Source organism: Pleurodeles waltl, chromosome 4_1, assembly GCF_031143425.1.
Source record: "Pleurodeles waltl isolate 20211129_DDA chromosome 4_1, aPleWal1.hap1.20221129, whole genome shotgun sequence".
Taxonomy (NCBI): domain Eukaryota; kingdom Metazoa; phylum Chordata; class Amphibia; order Caudata; family Salamandridae; genus Pleurodeles; species Pleurodeles waltl.
This window is the reverse complement of record NC_090442.1, coordinates 720,263,797-720,285,090: the sequence shown is the minus strand read 5'-3', so window position 1 is coordinate 720,285,090 and position 21,294 is coordinate 720,263,797.

The window sequence follows — 21,294 nt, the reverse complement described above, 5'->3', positions numbered from 1 at the left end:
GGGACAGTGGCAAGACACCTGCGGCACCATCAGAGGTGGAGAAGGGACAAAAGCAGAAGAGCAGGTCGGGACAGGGCACGGTGGCACCGACTGAGGGACTAGTATTACCCCTTCTGTCCACGACTACTCCAACCTGTACGGCGGCGAACACCGCAACCTGCCTCACCACCAGCACCGCCACCAGCACCGCCACCTGCACAGCCACCTGCACCACCACCAGCACGTCTGCAGCCTCATCAACAGTCCCCAGCATCTTCCCCAGTGGGCAGCCATCCGAGGCTGCAGGAGACGTCCTGCTGTGTCCCTCAACAGGTGCTGACACATGCACCACCGCCAGCACCGCCGCCACAGACACCGCCGCTAGCACCGCCACTAGCCCCGCGACGTGCTCGGACAGTGGCACCACCACTGACATGGCTACCATCCCCAGTGGTCAGTCGTCCGAGGCTAGAGGAGACTTCCTGGACCCTGCCCAGCTTCCATGGGGCATGACTTCCACCCAGGTGAGGGAATGGGAACGGCCACACTGCATGTGGAGCACTCTGGGCACAATGCCCCCTCCAGAACCAGTGGAGAAAGGCATCCACTACCTCAGTCCTTGGCAGAATGAAGCACTCTGGGCACAATGCCCCCGCCAGAACCAGTGGAGAAAGGCATCCACTACCTCAGTCCTTGGCAGGATGAAGCACTCTGGGCACAATGCCCCCTCCAGAACCAGTGAAGAATCATATCCACGACCTCAGTCCTTGGCAGGATGAAGCACTCTGTCCACAAGGCCCTCTCCAAAACCAGTGGAGACTCTTATCGACTTGAGAGACTGTGGCTTTGCACTCCCCAGGATAAAGCAGTAGGCAAACCACCCACTGGAAAGACTTGAGAGACTGTGGCTTTGCACTCCCCAGGATAAAGCAGTGGGCAAACCACCCACTGGAAAGACATGAGAGACTGTGGCTTTGCACTCCCCAGGAGACAGCAATGGGCATGGTGCCCCCTCGTGCAGCAGTGGTGTCGTGCGTTCATCTGGCTGAGGTGCCCACCTTCCCTTCCCCCTGAGGTGCCTGTTTATTTTTGATCTGATGCCCCTCCAGTGTTCTCTCCATTTCGAGTCAGGTATCTTGTGTGGGCTTTGTCCATGCATTTTGGGACCACTGGTCCACGGACAATGATTGGTACACTATCTGGACTTGTGTAGTTGGTGTACATATTTGTATATACTGAATTTTGACCTTTACCTATCAGATTTTTCATGATTACAATCGTTACAATCATTTAATTTGGTCCTTGCGTTCTTCCAGGGGGTGGAGGGGTGTACATGTAATGTTGCTGCATGTATTTGTGTGTGTGGTGTTGTGGGTGAGGGTTGGGGTGGAGGTATTGCGTGTTGCGTGTGTGTGTCACTCTCTTTTCCCTCTCCCCTCCCCTGTGTTGTAGGTGCAGTAAACACCGTGGTCGTCGACGGCGTCTGTCCTGCTCCTGATAGAGCAGGAGAAAGATCAGCAGGGGCAGGATGTGTAGTTCGGGCTCCATGGCGTCCTGGTTCCTCGTTGGGTGTCGAGAGGTGAGTGGTTTCCCTTCTGTGTACTGTTTCCGCCGTGCTTTTGATAGCATTGGTTCCACCCCAGAAAAGGTGGCAGATAGGCCTGTTCTTATACGGTGGGCGGTACTTAGTCCTTCGCCTGTCTGTTGGCGGGTACCGCCGCGGTGTTTGCTTCTACCACCGTGGCGGTCGGATTGTTAAAGTGGCTGTCTATGTTGGCGGTTTCCGCCATGGTCGTGATTCCATTTTGTTTTCCACCGGCTGGTTGGGGGTATTAACGCTGCTTTAGCACTGTCCGCCAGGGTTGTAATGAGGGCCTAAGTATTTTATAATCAATGTTTAGCATAGATAGGGGTCTATACCCTGTCATATCTGTTGCAGGCCTCCCTAGTTTTTCCTGTGTTTCATTGCATAAGGCAGCCACCAGCGGCCCGTATCTTCATATGTGTTGCATGAAACTCTACTGGAAGGCCATTTGTGTCCATCACTTGACCTTGCTGAAGCAGGTGTCTTAATTATAAATTACTAATGAATGTTTATGTATTTTTAATTATGAATTGTATAGAAAATGAATAACGTAGAAAAAAATAATGCACACGTTCGAAAATGTGACCTCGGAGAATGGCCACCAATGTTCACGAAATGTATTAATTAATGATTAATACTTATGAAATATTGAAAATGTATTAGGTTAATGTAGTAATATGTCATATTAAGGGTTATGAAGTACGTTCTAGCTTATTAATTGGAGGCCTTAACTTAGCGAGTGTCTTGGCCTAGTTTTGCCAGGCCTCATGCAGAAGCTGTGTTTCTTAGTGTTTAACAAAATGCTGATGAAGTGAGTTAAACTGTGAAATGTTCATTGTCTTGTTAAAAATAGTTAGCAGAAGCTTTCTATGGGAACCGGCACACAGGGCATGTCTCTAGTAATGTATCAAAATGTGTGTAATATGTATGAGATGTACTTTTCCAGGATGCGAACAATGAGGACAATGACTGGAGATGAAGATGCAACAATTTTGTTACCTGACGAGCCGGATGATGAGGACATAGTTAAGTGGACCAATCAACTTTGTGTGACGAGCAGAATACTATAATTCATAGATATGGTATAGAAATATTATTGGGTAATGGATAAACGTACGATTATTTGACCAACAGGGAATTAGGGGGTAGTTTAGGTGACTTTGATATAACAACGCGACAGAGGAGAATTATTCAGATTTTAGGGAATTACTGCGATATTAAGAGAAGAAGAGACTCGAGATTCTGTCATTGGGCTCATGATCTCTGACTGAGAGCCTGATGCTTTGCTGATCGATTTATGACCTGAGGACAAAGACTGATTCTGCTTGCTGACCCATACCGTGGATAGGTAGAAATGACAATGTGACTAAAATGCGTTTTTAAGCCTTTTCTTTCTAGGTACCAACTGCACTGTTTTGATAGTTTCCTTAGCTAGATTTTTTTCTTAAATTTGTGCTCTAAATGTGCTTGCATGAAGCCCCACATGGTAATCTGGGTTTAGTTGAGGCTATTCACATGACGACTGACGAACTGCAGGGACAAATGTTTGACGAACTATCATACTGAATTTGATGTATCATATATCGTTATTGCAGCTGACTTTGCTTTTGATTGCACCATTGCTTTAGAATGTGTTGTGATTCAAGCCTTGATTAGATTGTGTTTCTTTCATCATTTTGGACAGCCAGTATTATTCTTATGTGTGTTTCATTTGATCTTGAGATTTATCTACATGACTTTACCATTGTTAATATAAGGGGAATGAACTTACTAAACTTTTACTAAAGGTGTGGTTATTCATGACTGAAAAGTCATGGTGTGTGACAATTACTGACTCCATTGATTATTGATTTGAATAATTATTATTGATTATTACATATTGATTATTGTTTCTGTTCTGGAAATATGGTAAAAACATCTTGAACGAGTCAAAAGGTTCATCGACCTATACGCGTCCCCTTGTAAGTTTACTTATTAAGGTCCGACGCGCTAACGGTTATGGTAGCAGAGAATGGTTAGTCTCTTCAGGAGCTTGCCATAGGTGTCCAGAACGGAGTGACAGGTGCTAAGAGTTGTGATAAGAGACGGGACAGGTGCTCCTTATTATGGTAATAGCTTAAGATTGATCCGTTAAGAGTTCACTATTAATGAGATTTAGATTTTTCTTTCAAAGATGATATTTGTAGAGAAAATGATGTTCCCTTAAGCCCAGAAATGACTTTCCCAGATCCTGGATCCTGCTAGCGGTGTTGGGTATGTTCCTGATGTTCTAGTGATAGAGAGAGATAGGTTGCACTTGCACAGCTTACGCAAATTGCCGGTGAATTGTGACGTATGCAACAATCTTAAGGTGTTTGTGTACTCCAAATGAAGTTATAGTAGGAGTGTGCATACTCCACAGTATGAGATTAGGGAAGTTGTCGAACTTCACATATGTGTGGTGCTTTGTGCTCAAAAAAATTGTCCACGTGGTTGTTGATGTACGGACCCTCCGTGGTCTAAGACTCCGGAGTATACTGAAAATTGTGTGAGACACTTGTTTATATGTTGTAATCTGTCCGGTTTAGTAGGTTGATCGGGCGTGGTCAACAAGTCAGTGTGTGAATTAAAGTGGGCAAGAGAAAATTTTGACAGAGATTTGAGAAGTCCTATCTGCACCAGGACAGACCCATTGATCAGTTGAGAGTAAAATGTGCAGGTTGACTTTTGCTTGCGAATCTCGGAGACCGAGAAAATGCATGGAAGGACCATCAGTGAAAATCCATAAGGTTTCTGAAGCGATTGTGTTGCCTTTCCTGTAGTAAACCAGCAGATTTGTTTTTGGTTTTTGATTAGTACTTGCAATATTTTACATTAGTTTTGTGTGAATCGAAGTTTCGGAGGACGAGCTGCAAGACTTTGTCAGCCGCAGTACGTGTGAGAGTGACGTCATTGGAGCCGCGCTGGGATAGGTTGGTTAATGAGAAGAGTCGCGCACAGATTGGCAGCCGGCCCTGAGAGGCAATTGTTTGAGAACGTGGGTGAAAGGAACCCTGGGAGTGAAAGTAATTTCCTGATTTGATTTTGAATAAACAAAAAGTAGAAAATATGAAGTTTTTCAAGGCCCTACGGGGAGATACTTACATTTGAGCGAATGTAGGGGAGCCTACACTGCTGGAGGGTACACCGGCTTACATTGTAATGGAGGAGAGAGGTGTCGCACCGTGTCTTTGGTTAAAGCAATGGTGCAAGTTGACAGAGAAAAATGGGAGATTGGCGTTTCCTGAGAATGGGACGTTTAATTAAAGGATTTGAGAGCAATTGCGGATGGCGCTATATGAATCGAAGCCCCTTCCAAGACCAGCACAGTTCGAGGCATTAGCAGTTTGGGAGCTGGTAGCTAGGCAGCAACAGCAGTTTAAATTTGAGAAAAGAATGAGGAGAGTAGAAAAGTCTTTAGCAGAAGCAAGATGGGATTGGGAACAGAAGAAATGGAGATCAGTGACTTTGCAAGAAGTTAAGTTGTTTCCAGCTATTACACAAGAGGATGAGACGGAAGGAAAGAAAGCGACTAGAAAAATTAATAAAAGTCCGTCTGAGAGTAAGGAAGCAAGAAAGTCTTCCCTAGTCAAGGAGGAATCAGATGCTGAGGATCTTGTTACGTACATACTGAGAGACCGACCACCACCGTATGCGGTGTATGACAGTGGTCTGAGTACTAGTGCTGGGCCAATAGTCCCGGCACAGGCAACGGGGACAGTGAGTCTGGTACAGGTTAATGCTAACCTGACACAGGGTGTGGTGCAAGCTAGTCCTAATGTGCTGACTACTCCTGTAGTTCAGGCACAGATGCAGCCACCACCGATACAGAGAAGTTATCCTGAAGTGCCTATTTTAGAGACAACTTTGAATTTAGTGGTGCATACGGAGCAAGTGGTTCTGAGACCAATGCTGGTCCAGGCTGAGCCAACTCCGATATTGTTGCCCCAGGTACAGCCGGAGGGGATGCCGAGATTTACGCCAATGACAGGGACACAGTCAGACTTGACTCCGGTTATAAATCAGAGTATAGGAGTTACTCTCCCACAGAGTACGGGTTCCAGAGCAGCCCCAGATGCAATATCACTGCCGATTACTATTGGTCCAGCGGTACCATTATTTGCACAAAATAACCCAATTGTGAACGAACAAGGAACAATGTCTCAGAGTTTAATGAGGAGGGGACCAAATGAACAAGTTAAGGTAGTCTCTTCTGTGGGTCACACTTTTGATGAATCGAGATCATTGTTAGATCTCAGTCCACTTGTTGCACTTCCAGATGCTATAAATGGACCGAATGCAGGTCAAGGCCTGAAGCTATTGACACCGCAAACTCCAAGTGCAGTGGTAGAGCAGGTGCCACTGATTCCAGCGAGTAACATTTCATTACAGGGATTGACAGCGCAGCAGCTGACTGAATGGTTAGACTCTGAATAAGCTGAATACCCCACAGAATGCTTCTAAGGGTGAGGAGCAAATAAATTGTGTCAGATTGAGCCTAGAAGCGGGTGAATTAGTTGAGGGAACAATGGGGGTAAATAGATTAGAGTCCTACAAAAAAGCAGAGTTGGGATACTGATGCCCAAGGATTACAAGAGAAGTGGGCAAGGTGCATCAGAGATTGGCAGATTTGGCAGAAAAACATGGCATAGAAATTGAGAAAATGAAGCATTTAAAGAGAAGTTACAGATTGGATTTTGAGGCAAAGGATTTTGAACACATGAGGTTAACTGGAATGAAGGCGCACCTTAAAGAATTACTGCAGAGTGCTCAGGTTTGGGGGGCAATAGAGAAGTGGGAAGGCAGATGGGTAAAGAAAAGAGACAAGAGGAAAAGAGATTCTCTAGAAGTGACTGAAAATGTGCAACAGGACAAGGATCCGGTGTAGATTTTACCAATGAGAGAAATTCCAGAGGGAAATTTTGTTCACGTTCCTTGGAGTAGGAGTGATATTCTATCATTTAAGAGTGATTATCCAAAATTGAGGGATAAGTCAGTAGAGTGGTATCAGCAGACAGACATGTTTGTGAAGCTTGCGTAGTGTTTGTGGGAGGAATGGAACACCTTACTAGAGATAGTGGTCCCAGCTGACTTGTGGGTTGAGTATAAGAGAGCTGTAGATTGGCCAACAAGTGAACCGGAAAGAGACAAGACTACAGGTGCACAATCTCCTGAGGTAATGAAATATTATTATAAGGTGATCAAGTTTCTGAAAACAAGGATTTCACCCAAACATATTGATTGGCAGAGATTGATAGGACAGTACAGGAAGTAAAGGAGTTGATACATGCGTACTATGAGAGATTGTTGAAGGCATTCAAGGAGTACAGTGGCAAAGAAGCAATTGAGCCGAAAGGCATGCTGCATTTTGTGTTCAGATTTGTGGAAGGACTGAGACCTGAGATAGTCAGATGATTAAGAGTCATTTGATTTGCTGGCAAGCAAAGCCGATTGATGAGGTGTTGCAATATAATAAATACTGTAGTGATGAGACTGAGTTGAAGCAGAAAAAGTTGAAAGAGAAGGCAATGGTGATGCAGATTAAGGCAGCTCAAACAGGCGTGCAAAGATGTTTTGTGCAACAGATGCCGTAGCAGCAAGGAAATGTCATGTTTCAGCCTCAGCTGAGAGGTAGGGGTCATGGAGGCAATATGAATCGTGGTCCAGATTTAAATACTGTAGTGGTTCAGAATGATGTGCAAGGGATGAAGAAGCTATTGCTGTAGGACACTGGAAGCAGGACTGTCCAATGATGGTGCAGGAGGGTGTTGTTCAGCAAGGTAACGACATCAATACATTTCAAAATGTGAGAGGACCAAGGCTAAGGGGTCCCAATCCAAATTTCCAGAACAATGTAAACCAGGTGCAGAATTTCCAGCCCATGCAGCAGGTGCAACTGCCCTGTGCACAAGTGTCACAGTTGCAGCCGATACAGCAGCAGGTTCTGGTGGTACATAGATAGCAAATGCAGATACCTCAATTCCAGATGGAGCAGCAACAGATGATGCTTTCTCAACAGGTCACAGGTCAGAAACAAGACAGAAATAGTAATACAGTCAATTTCCATTACACAGTGAGAATGAAATAAATGGTAAATAGGTGAGTGACAGTTCGGATGAGGAGCCATGTGTGCTTGCGACTTCTTTAGAGGTAGATCAAAGGGGACCCTATGTAAGGGGATCGGTAATGGGTCACAGAGTTTCATTCTTGGTGGACACAAGAGCTACACGCTTTACTGTGAGAAGTGCAGAAGTTACAAATTTGCCCCTTTCAGGAAGAACAGTTCAGGTTGTTGGGGTATCGAATCAGTATTTGACAAACCCGATTACAGATCTAGTGCAAGTTGAGATTCATGTCCGTATGTCTACTGGGAAGGGACTTATTGTGTAAGACAAAGTGTTTGATTACTTTCTCAAATGATGGAATTGAGATTCAGACAAATAGTGATGATGAGGAAGACCCAGCCCCAGAAACTGAGTGTGAAACGACAAATAAGGAGTACCTCTTGATTGAGTTTTTCCCTATGTTTACAGTGAAAGAGCTTCATTCTTATTTGCAGGGAACAGTACAAGAGAACGTGTGGGATTTGACAGGGAAAGAAGTGAGTTTGATCAAAGGAGTGGAGCTGATTAAGGTTAACTTAAAGCCGAATGCAGTCTTTCCTCAACTTCCGCAGTACAATATGACAGAAGATGAACTGATGAAAGTGTCTCAAATAATTGCAGATTTTGTGAAACAGGGAGTTCTGAAGGAAGTGTTGAGCAGCCCATATAATTCTCCTTTAATGGGTTTGAAGAAGCCATGTGAGAAGGTTCAAATTGTTCAGGATTTGCGAAAGATAAATGAGATTGTGGTCAAATGTTGTCCTGTAGTGCCCAATCCAGCCATGATAATGTTCCAGATTCCATGTGATGCAGAGTAGGTCACAGTTGTTGATTTGTCACAAGTATTCTTTTCTGTGCCTCTTCATGAGGATGGTCAACTTCTCTTTTGTTTCAAATTTCTGGATCAAGTCTACTGCTGGTGTAGACTTCCTCAAGGGTACACGGAATCACCTTCTTTGTTCAACAAGATGTTGAAAAATAATTTGGAGTCATTATAGCTACCTTTTCAAGTGACCTTGGTACAGTACATTGATGACTTATTGATCGCGTCCAAGACAAGGGACGATTGTAAGTATGACTTGATTGCCCTGTTGAACCATTTGGGAAAGTATGGTCATAAAGTGTCTCCACTGAAATTGCAGTACTGTCAGAAGGTAGTTAAGTATTTGGGTCACCAAATTGAGAAAGTGTTGAGGAAAATATCCCGGGAGAGGATTACAATGATACTACAGATAAGTCCCCCGACTACACAAAGAGATGAGAGATGTCAGGATGTTTCTGGGAATTGTGGGATATTGTTGCCAATGGATCCTGAGTATTTCAGAGCTTTTAAAACCATTGCAAGTTGACACATAAGGATATCACAGATCCCATAGTGTTAGACCAGGATGAAATTAGAGCTTTCACTGAGTTGAGAGAGAGTTTGTGCAGAGCTCCAGCATTGGGTATGCCTGACTACACAAAACCTTTCACTTTGTTCTGTCATGAGCGTGATGCATGTTCATTGTCTGTCTTAACTCAGGTCCATGGAGGTGCTCATTGCCCAGTAGCATATTTTTCAGCTACTTTGGACACAGTCGCAGCAGCCTTACCAGGTTGTCTGCGTGCAGTTGCTGCAGTTGGTCAGAGTCTTTCACAGTGTGAAGGCGTGGTGATGGGATGTCCCCTGACTGTAATGGTCCCTCACTCGATTGAGATTTTGCTGACAAGGCCGAAAACGCAATACTTGACTGGCGCTAGGTTGACTAGATATGGGACGAGTATTTTGGGAGCACCAAATGTGACACTGAAAAGATGTAGAGTGCTGAACCCGGCAACTTTACTTCCAAGTGATACTACTGAAATTGAGAAGGGGGAAGATATTGAAAATGACTGTCTCGAAGTAACTGAGTTGTGCACAAAACCGTGACCTGACAGTAGAGATACTCGATTGGAAGAAAATGACCAAATTGTCTTCGTTGATGGTTCTTGTCTAACAGACAACACAGGGACATTGAGAGCAGGATATGCTGTGTGCACAATTACAGGTACCTTGGAAGCTTCCTGGCTTCAAGGAGCATATTCTGCCCAGGTAGCAAAATTGGTCACTTTTTCTAGAGCGTTCCATGTTTCTGATTGATTGAGAGTCACTATCTACACAGATAGTCAATACGGATTCGGAATAGTTCATGATTTTGGTCAATTGTGGTGGCAGAGAGGTTTTCTGACCTCCACTGGATCCCCAGTGAGAAATGGTCAGAGAATAAAGGAGTTGCTATATGCAATTCAACTGCCTGAAGAAATTTGCTGGGGTGAAGTACAGTGCACATCTAAAGTCACAGGACTACGTGTCCTTGGGAAATGGATATGGGGATCTAGTCCCAAGATCTTGCCCCTTGAACTGTATATCGTTCAAAGACAAATGGGAATTGTTAGCGGACGAGGAAGCAACATGTACGAGTTTTGCATTAAAGGTAATTGACACTTTAGAAGAGTTAACATTTTTACAGAGTAATGTTGACAAAGAGGATAAATGTTCATGGAGCAGAATGAAATGTGTTCAAAGACAGGATGAATTGTGGGTTTCTGAAAAGGGTCAGTTGGTTTTGCCAAACAGCCTGTTGTCCCAAATGGTGAGGTACTGTCATGGTCAGGCACACATTGGAAGGGATGCCATGGTTTGTCTGTTCAAAATTGATTGGTTTAACCCTAAGTTTAGACAAGCAGCTGAAACAGTTTGCCATTGCTGTGTCATTTGTCAGCAAATAAATGGGACAGTGGTTAATTTGAGCCACACTGGAAAAGCAGGAGCTCCATTCAGCAGAATGCAATTAGATTTTATTAAGATGCCTGTGTGTGGAGGTTTGAGCTATGTGTTGGTGATTGTTTGCATCTTTATTCATTGGATTGAAGCATACCCAACATGAAGAAATAATAGTCTCACAGTAGCGAAACTGCTATTAGGGAACTGATACTGCGCTTTGGATTTATGATCTCTTTAGAATCAGATAGGGGAAGTCACTTCAATAACAAGGTGATTAAACTGTTGTGTGCAGCACTGAACATTTAGCAAAAGTTGCATTGCAGTTACCCCCCTGAAGCATCAGGACTAGTGGAACAGAAAATGGTACTCTGAAGTCAAGAATTGCAAAAATGTGTGCAGCTACGAATCTGAAAAGGCCTGATGCATTGCCTTTGGTGTTGATGGCGATGAGGAATACACCTGACAGGAAGACAGGTTTGTCACTCCATGAGATGCTCATGGGCAGAGCAATGAGGTTGCCAGCAGCAACAGCAAAGGCACTTGTCAACATTACAGATGATATGGTGTTGGATTACTGCAAGGGTCTGGCTGATGTAGTCCACTGTTTCTCTCAGCAGGTGGAGGCCACCACACTGCCACCGATCCATGATCCAGGGCACAACCTAAAAGCCAGAGACTGGGTTGTTGTCTGAAAACAGGTGTGAAAGATGTGTTTGAAGCCTCGTTGGAAGGGACCGTACCAGGTGGTCCTAACAACTATGACATCTGTGAAGTGTGCTGGGATCCCGAACTGGATTCACACAAGTCACAAGAAGACAGTGGCATGTCCACTGGATCATGAAGAAGCGTTGTTGAGAGTACCAACAACTGTGAGACAAATAACAGCACCGGAAAGGGAGCAAGGAGGAACTGATGCTGAACCTGAGCTTATCGAAGACGGTTCCATCACTCCTGTGAGAGACGAGGTTGGAGACTTCCAGGAGGGTGCTGGAGAACCTATCTCAACTGAAACAGCAGGGGAGTTTAATGCAAAAGGGGGCTCTCCCAGAAGCAGACAATTTCCGAGAGACACACAGAGCAATTGCCAGACCCAGAAGGAGAAGGAGTTGAGCTGGATCAAAGTCAAGGTGGTCCGACTCCTCCTGAACCAGTTGCAGGTCCATCAAGAGAAAACACCACAGAGAAGGAAAGGGGTTTGAGTTCAATGTTGAAGAGGATATTGACAGAAGGTTCACTGAAAGGAGATAAGTGGCTGAAATCGCAAGTGGAGAAAGGGAAAGAGGTGGTTGTCGAACCGACGATAGAGGAAGAAGTAGATACTGCGAGAAAATAATTTTTGGTCTGAAAAACTCTTTTGTAAGTAGTTCAGCCTGGATTTACTAACCTTTCACACAATGCAACACAGCAAGGCAACTCTTTGTGCTGCGTGAAAGGGAGAGAGCAGAAATGCACTATATCCGCTAAGACATCACGTATGCTCTGTCACTTTATGCAGCCTACTGCCATTGAAGGTACCCTGGTCTCATGATACAAAAGTGCCTGTGTCACGGGCAGGATTGTTTTTGTGCAGGAAGGGATACCTTTTAACACACCTGGAAAAAGGACGTAACAGGGAGAAATTAAGATATTTCTATCTTGTTACTCCTCTCTCGGGTAGGCGCACTTCAGAATATATGGCTAGATGCATGGGAATGCCTATGCACCACCAATGTAACAACTACTTGATGCAGATTAATGTGATACAGCCCGTTGTGGCGTTGTGGTTACTTTTTTTTCTTCTTTTTTTTACAAAGCTACACAAGATGATGCGTATCAGCCCTTGTGTGACTTTGTAAATCTTGACTAGCATTTTGCGTTGTGGATGCACCAAAAAGAATGATGCAACCACAATGAAAAATTTGAGTAAATCCGGATCTAAGTCTTTATTTTGACTGCTTTGTATTAAGGATTTTGTGTGAGGTTAGTTTGTTCAGTGAAGAGAAGCCAAATACTGAGGACTAAAAACATTTCATCCTTCACCAGCAGCATTTTGAACATCTCTGCACATTCCTATTGATAATGGAAAGTGTTCCTCACCGTTTACATCCTTCGTCACATTGAAGACGGAGGAAAAGAGAGGACTGCATTACAGCACAGACTGAGGAAAGTTCTCTTTTTGCACAAGCATTCTTGGCTTCTCTGAGAGGCACAAGACAATACATTTTTCTCATGCAATGATCATTTATAGGGGTTATTTTTATGATGTGGATAACACTAATGTTCGAAGTGGTGCAGCACAAGATGTACTGAATTATGTTACAGTCCCATAGATTGCATTCCTTCCTGAAAAGATTCTGCTCCACTGCAGAAAATTATTATTTCTTAGCAGCTAATTTCTCTGCCCAGTAATAAGAATGTATTCAGCGATGATTCTTTCTGGAAAATTGTACTTACAAGGATGAAGTCATGTAGTCACAAATCTTGTATTTTGATTTTAGCACTGCACAATTGTTCTCACAGCTATCGGGAGTAAGATCACAGACAGAAATTAATTATGCATGGAAACAGAAACTGCCAACTGGAAGTTCCATGAGACAAACACAGGTATGTTGTGTTTGGAAAGCATTATATGGATTACGAGGGGGTGTTTAATAGTCTACCACACCCAATATGTCTGCTGATCATGGCAGAAGACTCCCGATTACTTTGGTAATGTAATACTGATGTAGAATAAGTGGATGAGAACAAGCTACTCACCTGCACACAAAATATCTGGCTCAAAGCTGGTAGTTCTGCAATTAAACAATTAGGGGGTGATTCTAACCCTGGCGGTCGGTGATAAAGCGGCGGCCAACCCGCCAACAGGCTGGCGGTCCAAAAAATGGAATTCTGACCCTGGCGGGAACCGCCAACAGAGACCGCCACTTTAACACTCCGACCGCCACGGCGGTACAGACAAACAGCGCGGCGGTCACCGCCAACAGACAGGCGGCAGACAATATACCGCCCACAGTATCATAACTCACCAATCCGCCACCTTTTCCGGGGCGGGAGCCCCGCCGATAAAAACACAGCGGAAATAGACTACGAACGGGAAAACGCTCACCTCTACGCACTCCATGAGGAAGGAGGACAGCATGGAACCCGAATTAAACATCCTACCTGCTCTCGTCTACCTGCTCATCTACCACGAGTACGAACGCCGGCGCAGACGACAACGGTGAGTACTGCACCTACGACACACGGGAGGGGGGAGGAGGAAAGCTTACGGCACACACATATGCAACCCCCACCCCCCCAAACTATGTACACACCAATGCAGAGCAACAAGTCACAGTGACACCACCCAAACCCCCCTGAAAAATGCAAAGACATAATTAAATTGTGAATAAAAATTTATGTACAAAATAGGCTCTGAAAAGTATTGGTCAACTAGCCAAAAAATCAATATAAAAATATTTCTATATACATTGCAATGGATAACCGAGGCAATTAGTCCTGCACATCAAAAGAAAATCGAAGTGTCCGTGGGCCAAAGTGTAACAACACAAGGGCAAAGCCCACACAGGAGACCTGAGTCCTTTGGAGAGAACACTGCAGGGGCATCTGATGAATAAACTACAGGCACCTCAGGGGGAAGGGAAGGGGGGGGCACCACAGCCACATGAGTCCACGACGCCAGATCCACGAAGGGGCCACCATGCCTACTGTGCCATCCTGGGGAGTGCAAAGCCACAGTCTCTCAAGTCTCTACAGTAGGTGGCTTGCCCACTGTTCCATCCTGGGGAGTGCAAAGCCACAGTCTCTCAAATCTCTACAGTAGGTGGGTTGCCCACTGTTCCATCCTGGGGAGTGCAAAGCCACAGTCTCTCAAGTCTCTACAGTTGGTGGGTTGCCCACTGTGCCATCCTGGGGAGTGCAAAGCCACAGTCTCTCAAGTCTATACAGTAGGTGGGTTGCCCACTGTTCCATCCTGGGGAGTGCAAAGCCACAGTCCATCAGGTGGATTACAGTCTCCACTGGTCAAGGAGGAGGCATGGTGGGCACAGTGAACCGTTAACAGTGCATGCAGGAAGGGCCCAGCGGAGCGGTGCTTGAGACGGCGGTGCCCAGCGGAGCGGTGCTTGACAGGAAGGGCCCAGCGGAGCGGTGCTTGAGACGGCGGTGCCCAGCGGAGCGGTGCTTGACAGGAAGGGCCCAGCGGAGCGGTGCTTGAGACGGCGGTGCCCAGCGGAGCGGTGCTTGAGACGGCGGTGCCCAACGGAGCAGTGCTTGACAGGAAGGGCCCAGCGGAGCGGTGCTTGAGACGGCGGTGCCCAGCGGAGCGGTGCTTGAGACGGCGGGGCCCAGCGGAGCGGTGCTTGACAGGAAGGGCCCAGCGGAGCGGTGCTTGACAGGAAGGGCCCAGCAGAGCGGTGCTTGAGACGGCGGTGCCCAGCGGAGCGGTGCTTGAGACGGCGGGGCCCAGCGGAGCGGTGCTTGACAGGAAGGGCCCAGCGGAGCGGTGCTTGACAGGAAGGGCCCAGCGCAGCGGTGCTTGACAGGAATGGCCCAGCGGAGCGGTGCTTGGGACGGCGGTGCCCAGTGGAGCGGTGCTTGAGACAGCGGGGCCCAGCGGAGCGGTGCTTGACAGGAAGAGCCCAGCGGAGCGGTGCTTGACAGGAAGGGCCCAGCGGAGCGGTGCTTGAGACGGCGGTGCCCAGTGGAGCGGTGCTTGAGACGGCGGTGCCCAGCGGAGCGGTGCATGACAGGAAGGGCCCAGCGGAGCGGTGCTTGACAGGAATGGCCCAGCGGAGCGGTGCTTGAGACGGCGGTGCCCAGCGGAGCAGTGCTTGACAGGAAGGGCCCAGCGGAGCGGTGCTTGAGACGCCGGGGCCCAGCGGAGCGGTGCTTGACAGGAAGGGCCCTGTTCAGCGGTGCTCTTCTGCACGGCGGGGCCCTGTTCAGCGGTGCTCTTTTGCACGGCGGGGCCCTGTTCAGCGGTGCTCTTCTGCACGGCGGGGCCCTCTTCAGCGGTGCTCTTCTGCACGGCGGGGCCCTCTTCAGCGGTGCTCGTCTGCACGGCGGGGCCCTCTTCAGCGGTGCTCTTCTGCACGGCGGGGCCCTCTTCAGCGGTGCTCTTCTGCACGGCGGGGCCTTGTTCAGCGGTGCTCTTCTGCACGGCGGGGCCCTCTTCAGCGGTGCTCTTCTGCACGGCGGGGCCCTCTTCAGCGGTGCTCTTCTGCACGGCGGGGCCCTCTTCAGCAGTGCTCTTCTGCACGGCGGGGCCCTGTTCAGCGGTGCTCTTCTGCACGGCGGGGCCCTGTTCAGCGGTGCTCTTCTGCACGGCGGGGCCCTATTCAGTGGTGCTCTTCTGCACGGCGGGGCCCTCTTCAGCGGTGCTCGTCCAGTAAGTCAAGGGAGCCAGACCTGGCCTGGACTCCCTGCTCAGTCGCCCTCCGACCGTGCTGTTGCTGGACCCTTCGGTGACGGAGTCCTGGGCCCTTTGGTGTCCCCCCTAACACCCGGGATGGGGCTTGTGGGGCCCTCCTGCTCCGCGTTCCTGCTGGCTGACTTCTCCGCCCTGCTGCCCTTTCGCTCCTTTGATGGGGCTCTCGGGCCCTTGCCTCCCCTAGATGTTGTGGCTGGTGAAGTGGGCGAACTTTGCTCCTTGGGGGCAGCCGTGTCAGTCCTCTCACGGCGGCCCTTTAGTTTCCTGGTCCTCTTGCCTGGGGGGGGCTGGCTGTCCCCTTGCTGCTGATTGAAGTGTCACTGCTGGCAAAGGGTGGACTCCAGAACCCATGCACCACAGTGACACTCGAAGCTGGGCTGATGGTGGCTGAGGTGCTCTTGGGACTCTTTGCAGATGGAGGGGGTGGGTCAGGGGAGGGAAAGAGGTTAAGATTAGCGAGGAAAAGTTTTTTAGGACCAAGGTAAAGGATAGGAGTAGTGGTGATGGGAATGGAGGAAGAGGATGTGGTTGTAGGTGAGTCAGGTGTGCTGTCTTTGGGTGCAGGTGCTTGTGCTGGAGGCTGTCGTGAGGTGGATGGCTGTTGGGTGGGTGTCTGCCTGCGTTTGTGTGTCTTGGAAGAGGGGGTGACAGACACAGTGGGAGAGGACACAGGGGACGTGTAAATGGTAGTGGGGGTGGTGACTGCACGTGTGCGGACTGTACTGGAGGGTGTGCTGGTGATGGAAGCACTGACTGATGGTGGTGTGCATGCAGGTGTGAGTGTAGACGTCACAGGGAGGGAGGAGGGAGACGAGGAGGAGGGGGACACAGAGGTGGTAGTGACTGTTGGAATGTCTGCATCTAGGTGTTGCTTGGGTGAATGCTTGTGGGTTCTGTGGTGCTTGTGTCTGGATGAGCTGCCCTTGGGTGTTGAGGTGTGTGCAGGCTGGTCTGATGGTGTGGATGGGATAGGCTGAGGAACAGGAGACAGAGACAGGGTGGAGGCAGTCAGAAGAGGGAGGCTGGAAACAGGGACAATGGCTGCCGTCAGTGCTGAGGCCAGAGCATTGAACGATCGTTGATGGGCAGCCTGACCCAAATGAATGCCCTCCAGGTAGGCATTGCTCCGATGCACCTCCCTTTCTACACCCTGGATGGCATTCAAAAGGGTAGTCTGCCCAACAATGATGGTCTGAAGGAGGTCAATGACCTCCTCACTGAGGGCAGCAGGGGTGACAGGGGCAGGGGCTGAGGTGCCTGGGGCGAAGGAGACGCCCGCCTTCCTGGGCGAGCGGGCACGGAGCGTAGGCTGAGGGGCTGCTGGGAGGGCTGGGCTGGTGCACTGGGTGGCAGCTGTACCTGTAGAGGCGGGGGGCCCGGATGTTGCCGCCACCGCTAGGGAGCTCCCATCCGAGGACGTGTCGGTGTCGCTGGTGTCACCACCGGTCCCCGTTGTGGTGCTCCCCTCGCCCTCCGGATCACTGGTGCCCTCGGTGTCTGTTCCTGGGCCCACCGGGGCCTTGTGACTTGCAGCTCCCTCGTGCTCCGATGCCAATTCTCCTCCGCCTGATGATGCTAATGCACACATGCACAAGAAGATGAAGAAGAAGGGTGGGGGGAGAAAAACGAAGACCAGGTTGAGTGCATGCAATGTCAACACCGTTGGCGGAGAGGACAGACACAGGAGCCTCATCCACTAAGCCGCGCATTCGGGGTACACTACTCAGTACTTCTGACTAGGACAACAGGTCTAGAGACGACAAACGCGCACATGTGTGATGCTGGACCATCGATAGCTGTACTTGTCACCCTACAGAGGTGGGGGCCGGGAGCACAGGGCCATGCCTAAAGGAGAGGACTACACTACAGAAAGCGCCCTGGCCTAATGTCACCCACAACCCTCCTCCCCCACCCAGACGCCTCCACTGCACAGAAAGATAGCAGAATGTGCTGATACTCACCCCCTTGTGTCTGCTGTGATGTCCTCAAGCGCCCATCCAAATCAGGGTAGGCCACCGCCAGGATCCGGGACATCAGGGGGGTCAGGGTACGACTGGCACCCCTCCTAGGTTGGGAGGCCATCCCCAGCAGTGACTCGGCGGTCTTCCTGGTCCCGCGGCGGATGTCCTCCCACCTCTTGCGGCAGTCGGTGCCCCGTCTGACGTGGACCCCAAGGGCCCAGACTTCCTTGGCGATGGCACGCCAAATGTCCACTTTCTGATGGGCGCTGACCTATTTGACATGTACAGGGTGGGAAGGAAAAATTCATCAATTTTCTGCATGTTAGATGTGATTGGCCCCCTCTCCCCAACCTTGCATATGGCACATGCTCTCATCTGTCGTGCGTTGCACTCCTCATTCGCCCCCCACCCCACCAACTTACATCCACCCCACTCCACACAGGCATAGCCCATTCAATGTGCACCCAGTGTACTTACCTGTTGGTCTGGAGGACCGTAGAGTAACGCATACTGGGGGAGGACCCCATCCACAAGTTTCTCCAACTCCTCAGACGTGAAGGCAGGGGCCCTTTCCCCAGTCGCAGCAGCCATTGTCACTTCCAGACCGAGGTCACAGCAGCACTTGCAGTATAGGTCCTCTCCTGTGGATGATCAGGTCTCGAGTGATTAAGCAGATAGAAAATGGCGGTCACGCCCGCGGCGGTGCGTACCGCGGCAGTGCGTACCGCGACCGCCGGCGCACCTCGTCATTGGCTCCTGAAACCCATAGGCTTCAATGTTAACCAATGCGGCTTCGTATAGCGGTCTTCGACCGCCTACCACCACGGTGTGCCACGCCAGCGCATTGACCTCACATCCCATTGTCCCACTTCACAGGTCAGGCAGCCGCCATTTCAAGGGCCCACATGGCATAATTTGTACTGTGTCACACAGGCCTAGGCCTTGCATTGCCACACATACACGCCTTTCAATACATAGATAATCGTGTGCTAGGCATGCTGTGGTGAACGTACCTGTGATTTGCTTGACTCTGTGCTCCATGTTGTCCTTCCTAGGCACCGTCTGCTGGGACTTGCGAGGAGAAGGATGAATCCTCGCGTGTACCGACCGCTGGTGGACCTGTCGACAATGGAAGAACGCCATATCATACTACGATACCGACTTGACCGAGCCACTATACATGAACTGTGTGCCCAGCTGGAGCCAGCCCTGATGTCCCCCATCCGCCAACCCACAGAAATTCCCCCTCTAGTGCAGGTTCTGTCAGTCCTCCATTTTTTGGCAAGTGGCTCATTCCAGACAACAGTGGCCATGTCATCTGGAATGTCTCAGCCTATGTTTTCAAAAATTTTGTCTAGAGTGTTGTCTGCCCTGACGAAACACATGCGGAGCTACATTGTATTCCCTGAGGAGGTTGATTTGGCCACTGTGAAGGGTGATTTTTATGCCCTTGGACATATCCCCAACATAATTGGTGCCATTGATGGGACCCATGTGGCTTTAGTACCCCCAAAAGACGATGAGCAGGTGAACAGAAACAGGAAAAGTTACAATTCTATGAACGTCCAGGTGGTCTGTTTGGCTGACCAGTACATCTCCCATGTGAATGCCAAGTTCCCTGGGTCAGTGCATGACGCGTATGTGATGCGTAATAGCAGCATCCCTTATGTGATGGAACAGCTACAGAGACAACGTGTGTGGCTAATTGGTGACTCTGGTTACCCCAACCTGCCTTGGCTATTGACCCCAGTGAGGAATCCCCGGACCAGGGCAGAGGAACGGTACAATGAGGCCCATGGGCGAACTAGGAGGATCATAGAAAGAACCTTTGGCCTCCTGAAGGCCAGGTTTAGGTGCCTGCATATGACAGGGGGATCCCTGATGTACTCACCAAAGAAGGTGTGCCAGATCATCGTGGCCTGCTGCATGCTTCACAACCTGGCATTGCGATGTCAGGTGCCTTTCCTGCAGGAGGATGGTCCAGATGGTGGTGTTGAAGCAGCTGTGGAGCCTGCGGAGAGTGAAGAGGAGGAAGACGAAGAGGACGACACAGACAACAGGGACAGAGTTATCCAACAGTATTTTCAGTAGCACACAGATAAGAATCACCCACGCCATTTAACATTTACTGAAAGCCCCCTGCATCTTTACTTTGTGTATTTCCCCCCAGTTCTTTTAAACTGATGTTTGATTTTCCCTTCCCTTTTCAGTGCTGTATGACCCACTGCGTGACTTCTGCTTGGTTAGCCCATGGACTAATGCTTATTGACATCGGTATGTTGTCATCACAAAAATAACAGAACATTATTGATCAGTAATGTGTTATACATTTGTAAATAATACAGGCTGACTCCTGAATGATTTCAGTGCAATGAGTGATTTATTTTTAGTGCTAGATATTGGTACATGATATTAAAACGGTGATGGGTGAGGGTGGAGTTATGTCAATGGCAGAGCCCAGTTCTCAGTTTCACAGGTGCATTTTCCATATGCCTGTGGAAGGATGGAGCAGGGGCAGTTCAAGGTTGGACAGGGTGACACGTTGGGACAGTGGGATGACATCAGGGGGTATCTTATGCTGGCGGGGGTCTTGGCATCCTACTCTGTCTTCCTGTGAGATCTCAGGTTCCTCTTGCGGGGTGGTTGTTCTTCAGCAGGAGGTGGGGTTCTGGTGGGCCGTCGTTCTGTGGGGGCCTCCTGACCACTAGCGCCGGCGGAGGTGGTAGGCTGTTCCTGGCTAGTGACAGGGGCCCTTTGTGGTGCCACATGGTCCCGCAATGTGGTTTCTATCCGGTTGAGGGCCTGGACTATGGTCCCCATAGCGGTAGCGATGTTCCTGAGTTCATTGCTGAACCCCATGTACTGTTCCTCCTGCTGTGCCTGGATCTCGGTGAACCTGGCCAGTACCATCGCCATCGTCTCCTGGGAGTGATGGTATGCTCCCATAATGGTGGTGAGGGCCTCTTGGAGAGTCGGTTCCCTGGGCCTGTCCTCCCCCCCCCCTGTTGCACAGCAGCCCTCCCAGTTGCCCTGTTTCCCCGGGCTTCTGTCCCCTGGACGGTGTGCCCACTACCACTGCCCCCAGGTCCCTGTTGTTGTTGGGGTGTTGGGTCAGCCTGGGTGCCCTGTAGTGGCGGACACACCGCTGCTTGACGCGTCCTGGAGACAGAGGCATGGGCCCACTGGGTGGGAGCTGTGCTGGTGTTCCCAGAGGGGGTTGGGTCTGCTGTGGCCTGTGTCTGTGTGTGGGGAACCGACTGTCCAGAGGTCCCCGATGGTCCGGGCTGGTCATCAGGTTCTAGGTCGACAGAGCTGCTGTCCTCACTGGGGGCCTGTTCTGGGGGTGGGATGGACAAATCTGGACCCTCCGTGGCGGTGTGTTGGCGTTCGGGCCCTGCAGGGGTAAAAGAGTATGGTTATTGTTTCGGTGTGTGCCATGGCGTGCATTTTGAGTGCCCTTGTCCCCCAGTGCTGGCATTCCCTTGTGGGAGGTG